Here is a 23,495-nt window from a genome sequence, read left to right as displayed (position 1 = left end):
CACAGTGGGAAGAAATATTCTACTTTATATAATACACACACACACACACACACACACACACACGCACGCGCATGTGTGTACTGTATGTCTCTCTGTGTATTTATTTAGGTCTCTTTCTCTTCCTTCAGTCACAGTGGGTTCCAGGTTTATTTAAGGTGACTGAGTGCCCTTTGTCCTCTGGGAAGATTTCTCAAAGGCAGGCTGTAAACATTTGTCTTTGAAACGCTCTTTCCTGGTGTCAGCACGTTCTGGCCTCCGTCAGCTCTTTGGGTTAGGCAGTTATCGCCTGGGGCTCTGGCTTCTCAGCCGAAGCTACCATTTCATGAAGCTGAAGTTTATAAAGGACCTTGTCAACAGTAATGCAGACTCTCAAACTGTGTCTCAGCGAAACAATTCCTAGCAGAAATGAGGTACTAAAGCAGTGAGTGTGGGCTAGGTGTCCTGGCGAGTGCCCATTATCCCACTCACTGTGGCGCTGAAACAGAGATCCCAGAAGTTCAAGACCTACCTGGACAACATAGTGAGACCCATTACAGAGACAAGGGAACAAATAAAAAGGCTGGGTAGCTCAGTGGGCATTGCATGAGCTTGAGGATCGAAGTTCAACTCCGAGCTCATGCCAGGAAGCCCAGGGTGGTGGCATAGATTTGTAATCTCAGTGCTGGCAAGATGGAGACAGGTGGATCCCCAGGGCTTGCTGGCCACGAGGTCTAGCTTAATAAGCAAATTTCAGGCCAAATGAGAGAATCCTGTTTCAATACAAGGTGGGTGGCACCTATGGAACAGCCCCTGAGGTTGACCTCTGACCTCCACACACATGAGCATTCACACAGACATGTGCACTCACACATATAAAAACAAAATAAACATAATGATAGCAACAAAAAGTAGATATATTCATCCAAGACTAGCTGCTCAGACTTTGTTAGAATCCTAAAGCCAAGGCAGGGCATGCTGTGAAGGCCGACACACACTTTTAATCCCAGCACTCAGGAGGCAGAGGCAGGGGGATCTCTGTGAGTTAGAGGCCAGCCTGGTCACTAGAGTGAGTTCCAGGTCATCTGAAGCTATATACTAATATCCTTCCTCAATTAATTAACTAACCAACTAACCAATTGATTTAAAAAAAAAACCCTCTTGTCTTAAAATTTATTTTTGGTAGATAGTAAGAATCTTTGTCTAAAAAAAGTACTTATGATTCAAGTTATTACAGGAGTCCGTTAAATATATGTGTGTCTATACATACATATATGCAAGCTCCTTGCAAACGGGAAGGAAATGAGAAGTCCCAGGGTTGCCCTTGAGTGAATATAAATTAGCCCTCCATGCCACTATTGGTACTCTGCAGCTAAGCTGGCAGAACAATGCTTACTGAAGGAGAGGGTTTAACTTATTCTTTATATTCACCATTTCCAAACCCCTAATACTTAGATATTAGATTATCTCTAAAGATAAGGAAACATTTTATGAGCATAAATAACAGGATTATAGCAAATCCTACAGGATTTGGAACCAGGATTAGCGTGGTCAAAATATAGTTCCTCAATCCAGGGCTCGTGTAAGCAATTGCCCCCCACTCCCTGTGAATTATCTTAGTAATCCGATTACAGACAGATGGGAGATGAAAGTTTCGGAGAACGAACCAGGCGTGTTTTTCTTGTTATAATCTCACAAACACTTTTAGTCTTCCAAGATATGCGTGTGCCGATCCATTCTTGATACCCAAAGAATGGCCGTCATGGGGTTACTGCTCTGGGGTGGAGTGGAGCTGTGTGTCTTGGGAGGATTATTAATCGGTTTCCTGTGGGGTGATTGTTTCAATTGTGCCAACAGAAAGGGCATGTGGGGAACAGATGGCTGTCATTCGGCACAGCTTGGCTCCAGATGACAGTGCCCTTCCCACGTTGAGCTTAGAGAAAGCGCAAACCAACATGGCTGTGGGCAGTTGCCCAGTGACGGCAGAAGCCATCCCACACAGCCTGCCTTGAACTTTATGCTTTGGTGTCGTTTTGGCAGAGCGACTGGTTTCCCAACTGGGAGATTTGAAAAGATCCACAATCCTGAAGGTAAAGAGGAAAATACTCCAACCACAAAGGTGAGAGTGAAATGCATGTTCTCAGGAAGTACACTGGAGAAAATATTGAAATTGCTTTGCTGTCTCCCTTATTTGTACAAATGGAGTAACTGGTATGCAGTGATCTGGGTTGAACCTTAGGCCAGAAAAATAGTTTGGTTTTTTTTGTTGTTGTTGTTGTTTTTTGTGTGTGCATGTGTGCATGTACATGTGTTCATGTGCGTGCGTGTGTGCGTGTATGCGTGTTGTGCTGTGTTGCAGGGGCACTCACCCATGCTTGCTCACGTGAAGGTCAGAGTTCAGCATTGTTCTTTTCCTCTGTCACTCTCCACCTTATTTTTCAAGGCGGGCTCAGTCACTGAGTCTAGAGCACACCCTTTCAGCTGGACCTGCTAGCTAGCAAGTACCTGGTTTTACGTAGGGATCTGAACTGTGGTCCTTGCTCAGCAAGCATTTTTACCCCCTAAGCCATCTTGCCAGCCCGAGTGTTATCAAAGCAAAGTAGACTTGAGTGCATATATTAGATAGCTGAGTATCTCTGACCCTTCAAGACACAGAAGCTTACAATCCCCAGGAGACAATACTATGATGTCTCTGACCTGTGAATCCAAACTATAATTTCTTCACGGAACATAGTTGAAATGCTCAGCTTTTCTGTTTCCATAGCTCACAAACTAGAGAACTTGCCTTATTTGTCTGACAAGAGAATGAAACTATTTTTTCCCCTCACTATGAGGTCAAGGATGATGTTGAATCCCTGATGCATGTGCCATCATACTTGGTTTACACAGTTGTTGGGAATCAAATCCAAGATTTTATATATGCTAGACAAGCCCTGTACCGACTAAGCCAGGAACTACATCCTTGAAGAAGAGACAAGAAGGACTCAAGGAAGTCTCAAAGTAGGATTCATAATATCCATTGGTTGCTAAGTATTTAGGAGGCTGTCCCTTTAAAATTGGCCCCTGTTTTATTTAGCTATAATAAGGCATTCACACATACGTTCAGTCAGCAAGTATTAACAAGTCACTTAACTCGTATTAACTGAGTATTAACTGAGCCAGGCTTTGATCTGGGCCTCAGAATGTAATAATGATCAAAACATAAAAACCGTGGGCCTTTCCTCTGCTGTTCTTAAAAATATGCTTCAGTGCTTGAACCAGATACATCAAACAAGTCCCAAGATGACCTCACTCAACTCTTGTGACTTAGCCTGTCTCTAAGCACTTCTGAGTCTAAGTTGTCCTTTGATGTCCTTTCTGACTTGTCTAATCACTTCAGTTTCACACAATGACAAGTTTTAGAACAGATTTTTCCATTTTGTGTTTCCGAATCTCTTCTTTTGCTGAGGTTCCCCAGAGAAGGAACGGCCCAGTATCAGACCTGGAGGCTTGTAAGTCCATGAGCAGTGGTCCCAGGTCCGCTCTAAGTTAGGAGGATTAAAGCGCTGGTGTGCACAGCTTCTGTTTAGCCCAGTGGAAGCCACAATAAGCCAGTCCATCTCAGGACAACAGAGAAGCAGACAGAGCTTGCATGCGTGCATGGATACTTGAATTTCCTGTTGCTCTTTCTTCACTTAGCAAAACATATTCCACCTTTGAAGATCGACATTGCTTTAGTCATTAAAGGGCCAAGAAAGAGGAGCGTTCCTCGCACAACCTCTTCCTCTTGCACCTCTGCAAGAGAACACGGCCTTAGCAGCCACAGGTCCCTGTAAGAACCTTCCTTGCCTTTCCCTCAGCCTCCATGGACAAGATTCAAACGTTTGAGCAAAATCTAAATGTCTACGGTCAGCAAAAACGAATGTGCCAATGACTCTCGATATGGCCACGCTGACATCAGAACACTTAATCTCAGCTACGATGGAGCACTTTGCCTAACTGGAGAGCACTGGATCAGGTCTGTGCCACTCAAGCAGACTCTGTTACTCAGAGGAGATGGAGGCTCTAACCCAGGCCATCAGACTAGAGAAGGGAAGGACCAAATAATGACTCAGGGAAGTTACAAAATCTCCCAGAGGGCTGAGTGATATCTAACTGTTAACGTGAGTATGGCCATATCAAGGTCATAGTCTCTGATCCATGGGAAAATGGCAAGTTCTGTCACCTGCACCCACCCCCAAAATGAGGCTTACAGGAACTTTAATAGTATGTATAGAAAATGCTCACCATGGCCGTCTCCTGAAATATATTTAGGAAGTGAAGGCTACTCCCCTTCAGAGTCTGCTCCTGAGAGGTTAGCTAAACCGGTCTCTTTGATCCACCTGTATACTAGAGAAAACTGTTGTTTCTCTGTATGTAATATTCCTCCTCTTTATTAAGCAGTATGCAACTGCCCTGCCTTCCTGTTCAACTGTGTGGTGGTCTGAATGAAAATGGCTCCCGTGGGCTCATAGGCATGGTACTATTAGAACGTGTGGCCTTGTTGGAGGAAGTGTGCACTGAGGGTGGGCTTGAGGTTTCAGATGCTTAAGCCAGGCCCAGTGTCACCCTCTCTTCCTATTACCTGCTGATTGGGATATAGAACTCTCAGCTTCTTCTCTAGCACCATGTCTGCCTGTATGCTGCCGTGCTTCCTCGTGATGGTAGTGGATTGAACCTCCAAAACTGTAAGCCAGCCCAGATGAAATGTTGCCTTTTGCTAGAACTGCCATGGTCATGGGGTCTCTTCACAGCAATGGAAACCCTAAGAAAAACTGTATGTAACAAACATGCTGAGCTGACAGAATAACTGCAGCTTCTCCACCAGAGAGACCAGTCCTCCTGGTCCCAGCCTTTCCTGTGTGACCACTGTGTGTGTCTGTGTGTCTGCCTGTTCTTCATTCCTTTGACACCCCAGTCAGGTCAAGTCTCCTAAGCTGTGCAAGAATTCTGCAAGATTTTTGTTTGCTTGCTTTTTGAGGTAGAATTTCTCTGTGTAGCCCTGGCTGTCCTGGACTTCGCTCTGTAGACCATGCTGTCCTTAAACTCACAAAGATCTGCCTGCCTCTATTTCCCAAGTGCTGGGATTAGAGGCATGCTCCACCATTGCCTGGCAAGGATTAATTTTAATTATGGCTGTGTGTGTGTGTGTGTGTGTGTGTGTGTGTGTGTGTGTGTATGTATGTGTGTGTGTGTGTATGTGTGTGTGTATGTGTGTGTTTGTGTGTGTGCATGTATGTATGTGTCTAGATTTGTGTAAGTGAGTGTAGTGCCTTTGGATACTAGAAGAAAGCTCTGGGTTCTTTGGAGATGGGTAGTTGTAAACTGATCAAGACATGTCCTAGGAACCAAACCAGGATCCTCTGCAGGAGTAGTACTTGCTCTCTTTATATTTAGACAGAGTCTCACTTTGTAACCCTGGTTAGCCTAGAGTGTACTATGTAGACCAGACTGATCTCCAATATACAGAGGTCTGCTTGTCTCTGTCTCCTGAGTCTTGGTATTGAAAGTGGAATACTGGGCTGGAGAGATGGCTCAGCAGGTAAGAGCACTGCTGCTCTTCAGAAGGTCCTGAGTTCAAATCCCAGCAACCACATGGTGGCTCACAACTATCCATAATGAGACTGGATGCACTCTTCTGGTGTGTCTGAAGACAGTTACAATGTATTTACATATAATAAATAAATAAATCTTACAAAAAAAAAAAAAACAGTGGAATACCATGCCTGGTCCAGAGTCCATGATCTTAGCTGTTGAACCTCTTTCTTGCCCTTAACATCTATTTTTAACTTTGTCTTGTACTCAGTGATGTAGGCATCTCCTACTCTGCTCCAAGAGCTTGTTCTTGCCAGATTTCCTCTCCTCTGACTCTCCCACTTCCTTATCCGGTTCTCATTGGTCCCTTTCTTCTTCCAGAATGCTGTTCTTTAAAGATGTGTAAGAAGCTGGCTGTGAGTGCTTTATTTTGTTTATGGTGCTTTACTTTATCCTATAGATTTTTGTTTTGTTTTTTTTTTTTAACTCTGTTTAAAGTGTTTTCCAGTCACAAAATTTAGAAAATTTCAGCCAGGTGGTGGTAGTGTACATCTTTAATCCCAGCACTTGGGAGGCAGAGACAGGTGGATGAATTTGAGGCTAGCCTGGTCTATAGAGCTAGTTTCAGGACAGACAAGACTACATAGAGAAACCCTGTCTTGAAAGACCTGTCCCTCCCCCAAGTTCAACTAATCTCCATAGATAGATAGATAGATAGATAGATAGATAGATAGATGATAGATAGATGATAGATAGATAGATAGATAGATAGATAGATGATAGCTAGATAGATGATAGATAGATAGATAGATGATAGATAGATGGATGGATGGATAGATAGATAGATAGATAGATAGATAGATAGATGATAGATAGATAGATAGATAGATAGATAGATGATAGATGATAGATAGATAGATGATAGATAGATAGATAGATAGATGATAGATAGATAGATAGATAGATGATAGATAGATAGATAGATAGATAGATAGATAGATAGATAGATAGACTTTTATTTTAAAGTTGGTGAGGTCTCGTGAATCCCAGGTTAGTTTCCAATCACTCTGTAGCTAAGGGTGACTTTGAACTTCTGTCTCCATCTCTCACCAAGTGCCCCAAGGACAGCCACGCCTGCGTTATTCAGTGCTGGAGATTAGACCCAGGGCTTCACGCATGTCAAAGAAGCACTCTACCAATGAGCTATGCCCGAGCCCTGTAACTAGTCTTCCCCCATCCCCCTCACCCTGACATTCTAGGGATAGAACCTAGGGCCTCCCACATGCTTGTCAATCATGTGGTGGCTTGCTGGCACATGCTCTCTCAATCACAATGTTCTGCCTGACCATGGGGCCAGAGTCCACAGAGAAAAAGATAGTGGCTCTGGGACCTCTGAATGATGAACTAAAATAATCCCCATTTATGTGGTTTATGGCTATATTTTGCCAGGAGTGAAACATCTGAATAATACAGGTCCTTAATGTGTTTACAAAGAAGAGATGTACTGCAAGTTGGAGAAGGTTGTCTGCTGACACTAACCTGTTTGGAAATGTTAAAAATCTCCCTGGAGAAGACTAAGGAATTCCAGATAGACTTCCACCTGACAAGAGTGGGTGTGTCACAGGCTGGAGTCTCCAGAATTCTTGAAAGAAAGATCGAAATTTTCAGATAATGTAAGCTTGCTGAAATAATCGTAGAATCCAGCTGGGCAGTGGTAGTTCACACTTTGAATCCTAGAACTAGGGAGTCAGAGTCAAGCAGACTTCTGAGAGTTTGAGGCTAGTCTGGTCTACAGAGGGAATCCTAGGACAGCCAAAGCTACACACCAAAACCCTGTCTCAACAAAACAAAAATTAAAAAACGAATCCTAGAATCCACCCCTCTCTGGCCAGAACTATTTACATGAGAGCAATAGACCAAGAAGGAGATGAGAAACATGGACCTGGGGTTTTGTCCAACATTCCCCCCTCTCCCTTGTTTTCTCAAGACTCTTGACTGGCCTGAAACCTAATACTCAGACTGAGCTAGCCTGGAAGATTGAGCGATTCTCCTGCCCCTGCACCCAGAGTTCTGGGATTACAGGTATGTGCAGCAATGCCTACACACTGTCCAACACATCTTTACTTTCTGTTTTTGCCTGGCCATATGGAGCTGTCTCTCATTCCTTGAGAACTCCACTCTCTGACTACCTACCTTCCATGGCAGTTATCATACCCTATAATTAGATATTTGCTTGGTAATTTGATTGTCTGATTTCATTATATGGAAGCTTAAAGAAAAGGCACTTTGATTTTGACCGGTTTGTTTTGGGAGATTTATTAACTTTGGTTTTGATTTTTGTTTCTGTATTTGTGTTGTGTTTTGTTTTGTTTGAGACAGGGTTTCTCTGTATAGCCCTGGCTGTCCTGGAACTCACTCTGTAGACGAGGCTGGCCTTGAACTCAGAAATCCGCCTGCCTCTGCCTCCCGAGTGCTGGGATTAAAGGCGTGCGTCACCACCGCCTGGCTAGTTTTGGTTTTGAAATATGATATTTACCCTAGCCTGGCCCTAAACTTTCAACCCTCTTGCTTTTGCATCTCTGGTTCGGATGACAAACGGGGGCCACCATACTGGCAAGCAATTTCCTTTGTTCAGAAGTACATTTTCAGTGCCTCATGAAAGGTAGCTGTTGTGGTTTGAATAAGAACCTGTGACTTCCACAGGCTCATAGGTGTGAGTGCTTGATCCTCTTTTAGCGGACCTATTTGGGAAGGATTAGGAGGTGTGGCCTTGTTGGAGGACATGTGTCCTTGGGAATGGTCCATGCCAGTCTCTGTCTCTGTCTGTCTGTCTGTCTCTCTTTCTCTGCCTGCAGATCGGGAAGTAAAGCTCTCAGCTACTGCTCCAGCACCATGTCTGTCTGCTTCTGACCATGATAATCATGATGTAACCCTCTGAAACTGTAAGCAAGCCCCTATTTGAATGCTTTCTTCTATACGAGTTTCCTTGGTCATGGTGTCTCTTCATATAAGTAGACCAGTAACTAAGACAGTAGTCAATAGCCTAGAATGTCTATTTGAAACACTTCACTTTTACTTGGTTGTTGGGATTTTGAGATTAAGTTCCACATTGCTCTGTTGGCCTCAAACTTGGTGTATGGCCAAAGATGGCCTTGAGTCTCCTGAGCCTCCAGCCTTTGCCTCTGGACTCTGAGATTGTAGTTATGAGTATCCACACCCAACTTCCCTATAATACTCATTGTTTTTAGTGAATTTGTATTTACATTTTCAAAGTCCAGTTTTCTGTCGCTACTTCAAATTACTTTCTTACAGAAAATCCAGCCTGCTTTCTCTTACAAAGTGTCCAGATCCTATGTTCATTCACAGAGCTGGTCTAGGACTCCTTGCTTTGGGAAAAGTGGCTCTCTTGCCAGACTGTAAGTCCCCGGAGGCCAGGGACCAAATCTCACTCATCTCTTTCATCTTTTAATTCCTCGAACCTGCAGCACGCAGCAGCAAATGTTGTTTGGGGAGAATCCGAGGGTGAGGGGTGGGCTCATCAGATAAAGATGTTAGCTGCTGAGCCAGAGACTGGAGTTAGGTCCTGGGTACAGGCAAGGTAGATGGGAAGCACTGGCAAGCTCCCAGCTGACCTCTGACAGTAAAGGATGGAGTCTACCTCTAGGTGGAGACAAGCCATCGCGTCCTCAACCCAGCTGGGCGAGTCAATCACCTAGCCCAGGAACGGCCCCTCAAGAAGGCTGATCTACCTTGAGTTGTGCTAAAGAGATAGGAGGAATACTTATATTTTTTACAACGTAAGGTACTTTCCTTCCCAATGTCTGCCCCCTAGTGCAGTTGCTTAGCGATACACAGCCAAATAACTTTGAAAATCCTCCCACTTTCCTGAGTAGCTCAGGAAAGCACAACTTTCCCTCTTTACCTCCATCCCTGCTCATGCTTCCTTCCCTCCTTCTCCTGAATTCCCACCACACGGCTGCTTGTCCACCATGAGCTGACTTCTGGGCTGGCTTTAATGCAAATGGCCTTCTCTCTTTCCTTTCTTCCTCCTCCTCCTCCTCCTCCTCCTCCTCCTCCTCCTCCTCCTCCTCCAGGCAGCTGCTGAGATTGACAAGTTGTCTACCATGGGGGTTTCTTTTAGCGAATAAAACTGTTCTTCTGGCTAGTCTTATGTCAACCTGACACAAGCTGGGTTATCCGAAAACAGGAAACCTCAATAGAGAAAATGTCTCTCCAAGATCCTGCTGGAGGGCGTTTTCTTAATAGGTGATTGATGGGGGAGGGACCAGCCCATTATGGGTGGTGTCATCTCTTGATTGGTGGTCCTGGGTTCTATAAGAAAGCAGGCTGAGCAAGCCATGAGGAGAAAGCCAGTAAGCAGCACTCCTCCATGGCCTCTGCATCAGCTCCTGCCTCCGGGTTCCTGCCCTGTGTGAGTTCCTGTCCTGACTTCTTCAGTGATGAACTGTGATGTGAAAGCGAGAGCCAAATGAACCCTGTGCTCCCCAATGGGAGGGGGACAATTTCTCAGTAATGTGATGACTGTGGTGAGACTCCCCAACATTTCCAGTAACACCTCCACACGCATGATTGCATGATTTGACACACATCTTCCATGTATATATATGTATATATACATATATACACACACACACACACACACACACACACACACATATATATATATATATATATATATATATATATATGGTTGTGAGTGTGCTATGGCAGAAGCATAAACGAACATGTGTGTGTGTCTGTCTACAATGTCAGAATTTATTGAATAACAGGAAATTCACAAGGTTAAATGGCTTTAATGGCAGCAATTTGTCAGATAATCTGGTGAAGTCAAAAGTGGGTTCTTTTATTCCAATCTTAATAACTAATATTAACTCATATCATGATTCACACAGTAAATAGGTTTAAATGTTTATATAAATATATAGTATCAAGTATGCACTTATATATACATTAAGTATGTATAACTTTATGCATTTATGATTTATTAATAGGGTCATTTAACACTAAATTGTTTGGTTTAACAAAAATATCAATACAGCATATTGGAAGGAGTTGGCGAAGAATAAGGATATCAGTAAGAGGCAATAAACTAATAGTGTTTGCCTTCATGAGTAGAGAGAATCATAAATGCAGGAACTTGGAAGCAGAAACAAATAGCTTAAAGTCTGAGACTGACGGTTGTGGCTAATAGAGCGTAGGTGCAACCCAGTTACAGGAAAATGCCGTTGTCCTTTGTTGTATAAGCCTTTGGCATTCCTTGACTATTTAAACCATGCCTGTATCTTGCTTTGATAAGTAAAATCAGTTAAAAGGCACAGTCATATTGAAAGTGCACTAAATGATTAGCCCACACGCCTCATTACAGCTCCGCCCCTGTGCTGGAGGAGAGAGGTATGGTCAGTGTGTGTGTGTGTGTTTGTGTGTGTGTGTGCTGTTGTTGTTGTTGTGAAGCATTTATGTGCCCAACCAAAGAGCTTGGGCTTTGTCATGAAAGGATCAGCACCCTTCAGGGCTGTGCAGCAGTGAAATAATAGGCTCAGGCATGCTCTCTGCGCATGCCTCTCTGCATCTGTAAACCGACCTGGCTAGTCACTCAACAGAAACATTCTGCCTTGTATCTTCCCTACCCTCAGCATTTTATTATGGAAACTTTTAAGTGTTTCATCAGAAGCCTCTATATTCATTTTGCTAGTGTTTAGTGCATATAACATCCCTTTATTCTTATTTTATGTGTATGTCTTGCTCGCGCCGGACTGGCCAGCAGTAACGACGCTGCAACAGGATCCTTCTGCACACGTTTATTGGGAGAGCTTGATTGCAGAGGCGCAGAGGCGAAGAGACCCCGAGCCCAGAACTGGTGCTGCTTATATAGGCCTAGGAGAGGCGTGTCTCACACCCGGATTGGTTATGCACTAAGCCTCATTTGCATGTTCCTCATCTGATTGGCTACTCTCTCTCTCTCTGTACCTCACAGAGCCTCATTATCATACCTCATTTGCATGTCTCACATCTGATCGGTTATACTCTCGAAGCCTCATTATCATGCCCGGGCCAGGCAGTGTCTTTGCAAAAAACTTTACTGCATATGTACACATTGGTTGTTTGTCCAAACTTATGCGTGGTGGCCAGCAGTAGTCAGTTCCACTCTGCAACGGCACATGTGGCTTCCCACATGTATGGGAGTCTGTCTGCATGTATGTCTGTGCACTACATGCATGCAGTGCCCAGGGAGGCCAGAAGAGGGCAGTAGATGCCCCAGAACTGGAGTTGTGAACTGCTTTGAGAATTCTGAGATTCAAATCCAGGTCCTCTGCAAGAGCAGTCAGTGCTCTTAAAATCGAAACCATCTCTCCAGTTCCCTAATTTATGTATTTTTTTGACCAAACAATTATACGGCTAACATATAATACCTAGATTCTGTAACATCTCACTCGGATGTGTGTGTGTGTGTGTGTGTGTGCCTGTATGTTCTGAGGCCAGAGGTCAAAGTTGGGTGCCCTCCTTTATTGTTCTGCACCTTATTTTTTTCAGACAGGGATCCGACTGAACCTAGAGCCTGCTGTTTTGATGAGACCGGCTGGCCAGTGAGCCCATGGATTCCCTCTCTCCCTTGCTCCGCATAGCACTGGGATTACAGATGCAATCCCATGCTTGGCTTTTACATGGACCCTGGGGCTCCAAACTCATGACCTCATGCTTGCCCAGCTAACACTTTTTCCACTGAAGCACGTTCTTAACCCAGCACCTATTTTACTAAAGTCAGGTTTGGTAGCACTTACAGGTAACTCAGCACTTAAAACTCAGGGACTGAATATGGAGGGCCATAAATTTGAGGATAGCCTGAGCTACATAATGAGACTCTGCCCCCAAAACAAAACAAAACAAAACATTTCACAATAGTTGCCCTCTCATGTAACAAGCCACCTGTGTATGCCCATTTTCTACTAAGCTACAATATTTTTACCCATTTGTAGGAACCAATATACTTCATCTAAATTCTCCTGTGTACATATAATTTGTGAGAATTTAAGACATGTTTACATTTTAAAACTAATTCCATAAGATTTTATCTGAAAATTTTATGCTTTTGAAATATTTCTTAGAAAGAAGAACGAAGACCAAAGTGTGGTCACTTTGCCCTTTCTTAGAATTGGGAACAAAACACCCATGGAAGGAGTTACAGAGACAAAGTTTGGAGCTGAGATGAAAGGATGAACCATCTAGAGACTGCCATACCCTGGGATCCATCCCATAATCATCCTCCAAATGTAGACACCATCGAATATGCCAGCAAGATTTTGCTGAAAGGACCCTGATATAGCTGTTTCTTGTGAGGCTATGCCGGTGCCTGGCAAAAACAGAAGTGGATGCTCACAGTCAGCTATTGGATGGAACACAGGGCCCCCAATGGAGGAGCTAGAGAAAGTACCCAAGGAGCTAAAGGGAACTGCAACCCTATAGGTGGAACAACAATATGAACTAACCAGTACCCCCAGAGCTCGTATCTCTAGCTGCATATGTAGCAGAAGATGGTCTAGTTGGCCATCATTGAGAAGAGAGGCCCCTTGGTCTTGCAAACTTTATATGCCTCAGTACAGGGGAACACCAGGGCCAAGAAGTGGGAGTGGGTGGGCAGGGGAGTGGGGGGAGAGGGTATGCAGGACTTTTGGGATAGCATTTGAAATGTAAATGAAGAAAATACCTAATTTTAAAAAAAAAGTTTAAAAAAAGAAATATTACTTAGAGATTTTTAGTATGTGCATGGGTGTAGCCTGTATTCCTATTACTATATAGAATATCACTATTACTCCTTTATTCCACCACCTTTGGTTTGTCTTTCAACTGCTAAGTCCCAATATGAAGGTGGCTGAGAGCTAGCACTGGAGCCACCATGTAAAGTGAGGACTGAGAAAGAGCACAGAAGTCAGGAGGTGACTTAGGAGATGTCCTTGGTCCAGTTCCAGGAAAGCCAGGGACGTTGTTGGCGTGATAGGTTGGTTGATTACCAGCTCCTGCTTTAAAACCTGGTAGTTGTTGGGGTGTGGCTGTGATGGTCTTAATCCCAGCATTCAAGAGGAAGAGGCATGTGGCTCTCAAATCCCAGGCCAACATAGAGAGACATGTCTCAAAAAGAACCCTAACCTAGTCAAACCAAACCAAACCAAACCAAAACCAACAACAAAAACAAATTAAAGAACTATCCCCACATCCTGATTAACCAACCAACCAACCAACCAACCAACCAACCAACCAACCAACCAACCAACCAAAAGAAAGCCCTGTTAGAAGAATACCAACTACAGACCTTAAAATCCCTGCCACTTTTGTGGATACAACTGTGTTTCCGCCATCTTGGTTTCTGTGTGCTTGTCTTGTACTCTATCTTGGACTCTATCTGTCTACGTAGCCAGAGATGACCTTAAACTTCTGATGTTCTTTTTCTATCTCCTGAGTGTTGAGATCACAAGAGTGCATCACCAAACCCCATTTATGTGGTGGTGCTGAGGATTGAACCCAGGGCTTAAAGCATGCTGGGAAAGCTCTTCAACAACTGAACTACATCCCCACCCCCAACCCCTCCCCCAAATAGAGTCTCACTCTGTGGCTCTGGCTCTCACTGGTTTCCTTACCTCTGAAGGGCTGGGATTCAGGTATCAGCCATCATTGCTCACTTAGAGAATTATTCTTTGCTTTAACTCCGCTGAATTTAATTTGTCTGAAATTTTTCTTTTAAAAGCCGGCCAAGCTGACCTGCTTTTACTGTGCCTTGGGGCTTTGATTATATTTGTCCGATTGTATAAAGCTTAAGTCAGTAAATCGGCCAGGGTAATGTAGTATCTCTTACCCACCTTCTATACAATTCTGAGGTAAGCAATTGCCCTGTCCTGATCTGTGACGGGCACACGGGAGGCAGCTTTTAGCATTACACAAAGCTTTCGCAAGGTGAAGTAAGCGTTCTCAGGACTTCTCGTTCCTTCTTAAGCAGAGACTGAATACTCAGTACAAGAGCAGTATCTGGTGGGCTGGAGAGAGAGCTCAGTGGATAAGAGCGCTGGGTGCTTCGACAGGGGACTGGGATTTGATTCCCACCACCCCACATGGCAGCTCATTGCCATCTGTCACTACAGTCACAGGAAGTTTAACATGAAGTTTAATGTAAATACTATGTTGTGAGCAATTTTAGACAGTCTCCCAAGAACCCATTGTGACCGAAGGCCTGGGCTCCTGGTGAGACGATATTGGTTATAGGGGAATTTTCAAGGTCTTGTGGGTGGTACTTAGGAGAATGGATGCTTGCCTTCTAAAGGATCTCAGTCTCTGCTTCCTGCTCAAGATGTGATCCTACTGTACCGTCTTCAGCATTCACGATGAATACCACGCAGTCTTCAGCAGGGCTCAGCAGGCACTGTGGCCTTGAGCCGCTACAACTGTGAGCTCTGGGCTTTCTTCCCCTGGCAAGTCTATAACTGCAATGAAGCCTTCATGCTGAAAGCACTGTCTAAACCTCTCTCTCTCTCTCTCTCTCTCTCTCTCTCTCTCTCTCTCTCTCTCCCTCTCCCTCTCCCTCTCCCTCTCCCTCTCCCTCTCCCCCTCCCCCTCCCCTCCCCTTCCCTCCCCTTCCCCCTCCCCCTCTCCCTCTCTTCCTCAACAGGGTTTCTCTGTGTAGCCCTGGATGTCCTAGAACTCACTCTGTAGACCAGGCTGTCCTTGAACTCAGAGATTCACCTGCCTCTGCCTCCTAGGTGCTGGGATTAAAGGCATGAGCCACCACCTTAACCATTGTTTACCTCTGAAGTGCGGTGTCATGTACTACTATTCCTCTCCAGCATTCTCTTCATTTTGCAAAATTGTATACTTATTAAGCAATAACTCTTCTATGCCTTTCCTCGGCCCCTGGCAACCCTTACTCTTTTCATCTCTATGATTTTAAGTTTATGTGAGCACATACAAGCCTCTGTTCTGGTTCAGTTTTCTGTTGCTCTGATAAAACACTTTTTGTGACCAAAAGCAGCGTGGGAGGGAAGGTTTATACAGCTTACAGGCCAGGAGGAAAGGCAGTCAGGGCAGGAACCTGGAGGAAGGAACCAAAGCAGAAGCTATGGTGGAGTGAGGCTTACTGGCTGGCACCTGGGGCTTGCTCAGCTTTGCTATAGAACCCAGGACCACCAGCCCAGGGGTGGCACCACCCACAGTGGGCTGGGTCTTCCTATATTACTTATTAATTAAGAAAAACGTCTCTTAAATATAGAGAAAAAAGAAACTTGGAGTAACACAGCTCTAAATGGAATGTCTCCATGAAATCTCTCCCCTCAGGGCTCAGGGAACCCTGCAGGGTCAAAGGGGACGAAGGACACCAGGAAAGCAAGCCCTCTGGATCAACTGGGCAAGGCTCATGCGAGCTGCGGTAGTTTGAGTAGGAATGGCTCCCTGTAGACTCATGTGTTTGCATATGCTTGGCCCATGGGAAGTGGCACTACTAGGAGGTATGGCCTTGTTGGAAAGGTGTGACCTTGTTGGAGGAAGTGTGTTCCTGTGTCCTGGGAGACAGGCTTTGCGGTCTCCCAGTGTTAAAGCTTCACCCAGTTCAAAAGTCACCCCCTCCAGGTTGCCTTCAGATCAAAATGTAGAACTTTGGCTCTCCCAGTACCGAGTCTGCCCACAAGGTGCCATGATGGTCATGGACTATACCCGTGAAACTGTAAGACAGCACCAATGAAATGTTTTTGTTAGCAGTAGACTTGCCTTGGTCATGGTATCTCTTCACAGCGACGGAAACCAAAACCAAAACATGAACTAACAGAGACAGAAGCAGCAAGCACAGGGCCTCCACGGGTCTGCACCACAGCTCTGCATCACGGATCTGTACCAGGTCTTCTGATGTTTGTTGTAGCTTTCAGCTTAGTATTTTCATGGGACTCCGGAGTGTGAGAATGCGTGTGTCTGTTCTTGTGTCTGCTCTTGAGGTTTGTTTCCTTCTGTTGGGGTGCCTGGTCCAGGCTCCACGCGATGGTTCTCGTTTCATCTCATTTTTTACTTTGTTGTGTTTGTTGGTTATCTCCCGGAAGCCCGTTCTTTTCTAATGAGAGACAGAAAGGAAGTGGATCTGGAGGGGAAGTGGGGAGGGACTTGTGGGGGGGGGAGTAGAGGGAGAGACAACTGCAATCGAGATATATTGTATAAAAAAATTTATTTTCAATAAACAAATCTAATTTTTAAATCTATTTTTATTAGATATTTTCTTTATATACATTTCAAATGCTATCCCAAAAGTTCCCTATACCCTCCCTCTGCCCTGCTCCCCTACCCACCCACTCCTGCTTTCTGACCCTGGCATTCCCCTGTACTGGGGCATATTAAGTTTGCAATACCAAGGGGCCTCTCTTCCCAATGATGGCTGACTAGGCCATCTTCTGCTACATATGCAGCTAAAGACACGAGCTCTGGGGGTACTGGTTAGTGCATATTGTTGTTCTACCTATAGGGTTGCAGACCCCTTCAGCTCCTTGGGTACTTTCTCTAGCTCCTCCATTGGGGCCCTGTGTTCCATCTTATAGATGACTGTGAGCATCCACTTCTGTATTTGCCAGGCACTGGCATAGCCTCATAAGAGACAGCTATAACAGGGTCCCTTCAGCAAAATCTTGCTGGCATATGCAATAGTGTCTGGGTTTGGTGGCTGATTATGGAATGGATCTCCGGGTGGGGTAGTCTCTAGATGGTCCATCCTTTTGTCTCAGCTCCAAACTTTGTCTCTATAACTCCTTTCATGGGTATTTTGTTCCCTATTCTAAGGAGGAATGAAGTATCCACCCATTGATCTTCCCTCTTCTTGATTTTCTTGTGTTTTGCAAATTGTATCTTGGGTGTTCTATGTTTCTAGGCTAATATCCACTTATCAGTGAGTGCATATCTAATGACTTCTTTTGTGATTGGGTTACCTCACTAAGGATGATATCCTCCAGATACATCCATCTGTCCAAGAATTCCATAAATCCATTGTTTATAAAAATTTTTTTAAATGTCTCACAGACATTCCTCCAGGGCAGTCTGGTGGGGGCAATTCCTCAGTTACTCCTTCTCAGGTGATGCCAGTTTGTGTCAAGATGACAAAAACTAACCAGCACAGTATTTATAACTTTTGTAATTGGTTTCTTTCATTAGTATGGCATCTTTGAGGCCCGTTTATGCATTAGCATGCATCAGAATTGTATCCCATGTCTCCACATGACATGCTCTGCCCACTCGCTCATCTCCCGGCAGACACTTGCATTGCTCCCATTTCTTGACTGCTACAGAAAATACTGCACAGCAACACTCAAAGATAACATTCTTCCCCCATGCTTACATTCTGGGTTTTGGTTTGGTTTTAATTGTAGCTGTCCTGACTGTGTTGACTTAGAAAATATGCATATATCTTCAAAAAGGTCTGGGTCTTCAACTTTATGGTCTTTAGCCTGAGAAGCAGTCCGAAGAGCTTCGGTGAGCTGGGGCGAGCATGTGTTCGATGAGTCTCCCGCTCTGCGTTGGTCCCAGGCTGCCCCTACTGCACATTCTCTGGATTCTGGGAACTTAGTCTCTGCTCTGGTGTCCCTGGGGCATGCTTCATTAGCCCATGGTTGTCCCTGGATTCCTTGTGTGCCCAATTCCTTAGTGAAATAGGAAGCTACCATGGAGTACCCGAAGGAAAGAATTACCACAGGTCAAAAGCCACCTCAGTTACACACAGGAGGTCAACTCAGAAGATCCTGTATGATGTCTGGTGACAGCAATGAGTGAAAAGACATTCAGCAATTGTCCTCTATCACTTATCCCAGGGCATGATCCCAGCTGTTCTGGTTTTTGGGTTTGCTCTGACGTTGGAATATTTCCTCCACGTTGCAGACAACCCTAAAAATGTCTCAGACAACTTCCTTATCATGCAGGCCAATAGAAAAGAAGCTAAGAATTGATTATGTTAATTTTGCAATGAATCGTCCTACATAGGGAGACCATCATCTGTTGGGAATTGGTTCTAATGCTTTGTCTTAATTCAGTTCCCAAAAGCCTTGCTTCCAGACCTGAGGGTCCCTGCTCCTAGCTGGCTTTGATTGGTAATAAAATATTTCCATACAGCCAATGGCTGGGCAGGTAGACAGAGGCGGAACTTTTAGATTGTTGGGCAAGTGACCGAGAGAGGGTGGGGGGGAAGGGAGAGAAAGAGAGAAAAGGAAGGAATCCATGACAGGGGAGGAAGGAGAACAAACCTAAAGGCCCACCAACCTGTAAGATTCCAGGAAAATGGCTCTAGGGTTCCTAGGCCATCCCCTCCCCCATTGGGTCTGAGGTAGCAGAGAAGAAATATAGATTTAGCAAATATTAATTCAAGCCATGCAGTGGTGGCTCACGCCTTTAATCCCAGCACTTGGGAGGCAGAGGCAGGTGGATTTCTGAGTTCGAGGCCAGCCTGGTCTACAGAGTGAGTTCCAGGACAGCCAGGGCTACACAGAGAAACCTTGTCTCAGAAAGGAAAAAAATACAAATACATATACATATACATATACATATACATATACATATACGTATACGTATACGTATACGTATACGTATACGTATACGTATACATATATACATAAATTCAAGAATACTGGAGGAGAGTGTGTACTAGCCATGGGGAGGTTTAGAAGTTTAGAAGTGTCCAGTTATTGAGCAAGTGAAGCCTTATCAAAATTAGCTGACGTGTGTGTGTGTGTGTGTGTGTGTGTGTGTGTGTGTGTGTCTTTCATTCGTGAATCCAGAGCTCTTGGGTAGGTGCAGCGCATACACAACCTGCGAGCAGTCAAAGTGGATTAAGTAATGCATTGCTACAGCCATCAACTCCACTGCGCCTGTTTTCTCAGCTGTATAATGAAACTCTCAGTCTAAAGGTTTTTGTAAGCTTCCTTTCGGGCTCTCCTTCAGTTTGAGAAGTGCGTGTGCGTCTCTTTCATTTCCAGACATGTTCACCCCTTGAGGTTTTGTGTAGACTAGCGTTTAAATCAGTTGGTGTTTCCTAATATAACGTAGGTCACTCCGGGTTGTGCTGGCCAGATTTCAAGGGAACGGCAATCTGTCAAGTGGGTAATTCCCATGCGGTCAAGTACTGGTAGGGTCCAGTCAGTGTTAGTAAGCCTGAGGGTAGAAGGAATTCTGGCTTCCTCTGCCCTGAATGGTGATCTCATTAAGACAAAGCAAATCTCTGGGAGCTCAGATGTGTCTTGTTATTTGTCAGAGGTCAGAAACTGAGACCTGAGCGTGTCTGCATATCCTGTCCACCCACCCATGCTGTTCTGTGGGAAGAACATGTGAAAAAGCCTCTTGATTCAATGTAAATAATAATAATAATAATAATAATAATAATAATAATAATAATAATAATAATAATAATAATAAATAACAAAGCTCCTTTAGTCCCAGCACTTGGGAGGCAGAGGCAGGTGGATTTCTGAGTTCAAGGCCAGCCTGGTCTACAAAGTGAGTTCCAGGACAGCCAGGGCTAGACAGAGAAACCCTGTCTCAAAAAAAAAAAAAAAAAAAAAAGAAAGAAAGAAAAAAAAAACCAGAAAACAAGCAAGCAAACAAACAAACAAAAAGCTGCCCCCCAAGCAAGCATGTGAAGCCCAGCTGCTGTAGCGTCTCCCCATGATTCACTCTGGAAGTCCTCTTCCTCGTCTCCCACAGTATGGCCATGGCTGAAAGGCACAGAGCTTGTGACTTCACGGGGCAGGAGCTGCCTCCCTGGGTCTCCCCACTCGTTGAGAATCACTTCAGGATGCTGAGTGTTGCTCAGTGTCCTTGATCACCCTTTACACCAGCTGGCGGTTCTGAGAGACAAGAGTTACCTGTCTCCCACTGTATGTGGTTTTCAGGTTTCTGTCGTTTGTGAAGTTTGGTCTGTTTTCATTCATTCGTTCGTTCTTTTTTTTAAAGAGACTAGACCTCTTGTCTGGCTAACCTGATTTTTGCTCTGCTTTTTACCTGGGCCTTTTAAGGCTGTAAGCGTGGGTTCTAATTGCCATTAGGTTGGATGCCATTTTAAAAGTTGGGTCCTGGCTCTACCTCCCAGTCCCATGCTCCTAGAAATAAGACTCAGGCTCAAAATATATTTATGAATATGTTGGCTATATATCTGGGCTCTTCCCTAACTAGAATTATAACTTAAGATAGCCCATATAATCTACCTTTTGTCATGTGGCTGGTTACCTGTGCTCAGGCACAATGTATCCTTCTTCCCACATCTTCCCTGGTGGATCTGTCATGCCTGGCTCTATCCCAGAATTCTCTCTGCCTCTCCGATGTCACACCTCCCCTCCTGCCAAAAACCTAATGTACAGGTGATGCGTCCATACATTTCACCAGAAAACAATCTCTCCACAGTTGTTTGTTTTTTGAGACAGGTTCTTACTATGTAGCTCTGACTGGTCTGGAACTTACAGTGTAGACCAGGGCTGCACTTGTCTTGCAGTGATCTCTTGCCTCTGCCTCCTGCTGGGATTACAGATCAGCGCCATCATGCCCACCTTCAATTTTGCTGACAGAAACAATGTCTTCCTTTTTTCTCTTTCCTCTCTCTCTCTCTCTCTCTCTCTCTCTCTCTCTCTCTCTCTCTCTCTCTCTGTGTGTGTGTGTGTGTGTGTGTGTGTGTGTGACTTTGTTACACACCTGTGGCCTGAGAATAATTTTTAACATATACTCATACACCCATTCTGTGTTCTGAATAAGCTTTAAAAGCAAAGTTAAGGGCCTCCAAGATGGCTCAGAGGGAAAGGGGGCTTGTGGCCAAGCCTGACAGCTTGAGTCAGTTCCCTAGGACCCACAGGGTAGAAAAAAAAAAAAAAACTGATTCCCTCCAGTTGTTCTTTGACTTCTGTGTGTAGGCTGTGGCTTATGTGCATATATACGTGTGTAAACATGCATGCACATATACAGACAAAAAACAAATGTAAAAAATAAACAAAGTTAAAAATGCAGATCCTGGCTTAAAGTATACTTAATAATATCTTGTTATGTGAAAGAGTCTCATTATTGTAAAGAATGTTGGCTTTAACTCATAGCGATCCTTCTGCTTTCGCCTCCCCATGTATTGGGATTACAGGCATTGACTCTAAAAACACCATGTAGCCCAGGCTAACTCTGAGTCCACCGTCCTTCTACTCCTACCTCCCATATGTGTGTTAATGAATGTGGACTTCCTTCCTTTTTTTGTTTTGTTTTTTTAAATTGACGTGGCATCTCCTGTAGCAAAGGTTAGCCTCAAACTCACTGTGTAGTGGAAGCCAACCATGAACTCCCAATCAGGTGCATTTGTCTAAGAGACTGGAGGCATCAGACTCTGCAACTGGAGTTTGAGGTGGTTGTGGGCCACCCAACAGGGGCGCACGAAGCGGCATGCACGCTGCCGAGCGTCTTTCCAGCCACGCTTCCTACCTCCCGCTCAAAGACCTCTGACACTCATTTTGTCAGCACGCAGCACACAGAACAGATGCAGATAAACTAATGTTAGAGGTTTTAAAACAAAGTTTGCAATTTTTCTATTGAAAACTTATGATTATATCAATTGAGATTCAGTTGCGGAGAGCTAAGCACCTGCCTCTTTTAGCAAGAGACTTTAGGGCGGGGACCTAGGTGCTCAAAGAACTGCCGAGGCTGACAGGAGTTGGGGAGGCTGATGGGAGTAGGGGAGGCTGAGCTTTGTAATAGCACCACAGACTGTACTGTCCTGTCAACAGAGCGCAGCCTCAGAAAGACAGGAAACCAGTTCCTCCCTTCCCCCAGGAAGCCTGCACTCAGATTTTAGAAAAGGGAAAGCACTTTCAAAGGTTCTGTGACAGATGCCTGGGGAACATTGTAACATTAGGACGATGTTGCAGAAAACTCAGTGTCAGCAGCCACAGTAGAGAGTATGAGCCTTTCCTCTTTTGCTTTCTGTATCTTGCATAAGGCATGAGATTTCGAATATACAGCTGGGCATGGTGACACAAGCCTTTCATCCCAGCGCTTGGGAGCAGAGGCAACAGGATCTCTGAGTCCCAGGCCAGCCTGGTCTACAGAATTCCAGGACAGCCAGGCCTACAGAGTAAGAAACTGTCTCAAAAACACTAAATACATAAATAAGTTATGGTCAGTGTGTCATGACACAAAGCATAAGATGTAATGGTAACAAGATACAATTTGCAAAACACATGAAAATTAAGAAGGAAGACCAAAGTGTGGATACTTTGTTCCTTCTTAGAATGGGGAACAAAATACCCATGGAAGGAGTTACAGAGTCAAAGTTCGGAGCTGAGATGGAAGAAAGGACCATCCAGAGACTGCCCCACCCAGGGGATCCGTCCCATAAACAACCACCAAACCCAGACACTATTGCATATGCCAGCAAGATTGCTGACAAGACCTTGATATACCTGTCCCTTGTGAGGCTATACCAGTGCCTGGCAAACACAGAAGTGGATGTGCACAGCCATCTATTGGATGGAACACAGGGCCCCCGATGAAGGAGCTAGAGAAAGTACCTGAGGAGCTAAAGGGGTCTGCAAGCCTATAGGAGGAACAACAATATGAACTAACCAGTACTCCCCCAGAGCTTGTGCCTTTGTTGCATATGTAGCAGATGATGGCCTAGTAGGTCATCAATGGAAGGAGGGATCCTTGGCCTTTCAAAGATTATATGCCCCAGTACAGGGGAATGCCAGGGCCAAGAAGCAGGAGTGGGTGGGTTGGGGAGCAGGGCAGGGGGAGGGTATAGGGGACTTTGGGGATAGCATTTGAAATGTAAATGAAAAAAATATCTAGTTAAAAAAAGATGTCACGGTAACATGTAGCATAGCGGTCAGGCCTGAGCCAGTGTTCTCTCTTTTGCTGAGATTTTTACATTTTTATTGTGTTAAAATGCACATAAAAATGCACATCAAGTTATATTGTCTTTTTTT

The 23,495-nt window shown here is 44.6% G+C and overlaps 1 long non-coding RNA gene across 7 annotated transcripts in view; it reads left to right on the top strand.

Moving 5' to 3' along the window:
• Positions 1-1,824: 1,824 nt before the first annotated feature.
• Gm31615 overlaps positions 1,825-23,495 on the top strand; it is a 151,558-nt gene continuing 129,887 nt past the window's right edge. For 5 of the 7 annotated variants that reach the window (XR_877113.1, XR_003952375.1, XR_877108.1 and 2 more), the window contains exon 1: positions 1,825-2,095. This is a non-coding gene — a long non-coding RNA (predicted gene, 31615). Of the gene's footprint in view, positions 2,096-7,516; positions 7,612-8,384; positions 8,472-23,495 lie in introns of all 7 variants that reach the window. The other 2 variants (XR_877111.1, XR_877112.1) reach the window with 2 other exon arrangements.

The sequence above is a fragment of the Mus musculus genome, chromosome 17, assembly GCF_000001635.26.
Source record: "Mus musculus strain C57BL/6J chromosome 17, GRCm38.p6 C57BL/6J".
NCBI classification, from domain to species: domain Eukaryota; kingdom Metazoa; phylum Chordata; class Mammalia; order Rodentia; family Muridae; genus Mus; species Mus musculus.
The sequence above is the reverse complement of the archived record's forward strand: the minus strand, read 5'-3'. Positions and strand labels throughout refer to the sequence as shown.